The 1,202-nt window shown below is 33.8% G+C and overlaps 1 long non-coding RNA gene across 1 annotated transcript; it reads right to left on the reverse strand.

Moving 5' to 3' along the window:
- Positions 1 to 326: 326 nt before the first annotated feature.
- Positions 327 to 828, reverse strand: LOC140177364 (uncharacterized). Its single transcript, XR_011869209.1, has 3 exons — positions 687 to 828; positions 543 to 597; positions 327 to 454 (listed from the first exon to the last, which is right to left on the reverse strand). It is a non-coding gene; the product is annotated as an uncharacterized lncRNA (long non-coding RNA).
- Between the last annotated feature and the right edge of the window lie 374 nt (positions 829 to 1,202).

Below are 1,202 nucleotides of genomic sequence, written 5' to 3' on the forward strand. Positions count from 1 at the left end.
ATTTCCATTCCAATTATTTTCAAACCTATTACCACCAATCCAAATTACCAACAATAATCCTCAACAAGCTCCATATCTTTTCATCAATCATCATTCAACCAAACTAAAATATAGCCATATAATCAACAATTCAATCACATATCCTTTCAAAGATCCAACTAGCAACCAATATCATCTTACAAACAAATCACCAAACCAAACCAAGCATATTCATTAACCCATTACTAAACATTAAATATACACCTGCATTCCAACTTATCCTATGGTCATCTAGCCTAAGTTTTTACAGAACATTATATATTAAATGCAAGAAACCTAAACCATACCTTAGCCAATTCCCAAATATTATTCCAAGACAATTTTCCTAAAGAACACAGCCCTCAAAACCTCAATTAATTCGCTTTCTCCAAGTTCCAGTATTCACAATTTCGAGCTCCAATTATTTATTTTCAACCTAATACACATTTATAACACATATATATCCAATTTAATACTCAAAGCTCAAATTCAATTAAATTAAAATAAAATTATCGTATCCTCACCTTACCCAAGCTTCACATAAGCAAGAATGAACATTTTTCTCAAGCTAATTGGATCCTAAAACATCAAAGAACAAAAAAATTCAATATCTCCACTAATTTTTCAAAAATGGGTGAAGAAGAGGCTGAGATAAAATAGAGGGTTACCTATGAAATTGTTCCGGTAGAAACGTAAAGCTTGACGCGATGAATGCGTGGCCGCAAACGGTGCGACAATTGGAGCTCAGACGGAGAAGTTACTGGACTTTGAGTTTAACCGTAGGGGTTCGCATGGCTTCTCTTCTCCTTATTATGCTTCAGCGTGATTCTGCTGATTGAGGAAGAAGAGAGGTTTTAATTCATTTAGTTGCTGGGCTGGTTGGACCCACGGTCCCGGTTTGGACTTGGTTTAACCGATTCGGCCCGTTCGGTCCAATCTTGACCGATTTTTTCGAAATTAGTGTCAAAATTCTCGTTTCGATGAGCTCTACCCTAATTTGATATAATATTCGCGTTTCTAATCTTCCTTATTAAAAGCTAATTTATTGACTAATTATCTACTAATTTAATCGAAATTTACAGAGAAAGTACCATTCAGATAAGAAAAAGATAATGGAAATTACTTTTTTTTTTTATTTACATTCAAGGATTAGAAATGAAATTTGGGGTCAAAACATAAGATTA

Source organism: Arachis hypogaea, chromosome 12, assembly GCF_003086295.3.
Source record: "Arachis hypogaea cultivar Tifrunner chromosome 12, arahy.Tifrunner.gnm2.J5K5, whole genome shotgun sequence".
NCBI classification, from domain to species: Eukaryota; Viridiplantae; Streptophyta; class Magnoliopsida; order Fabales; family Fabaceae; genus Arachis; species Arachis hypogaea.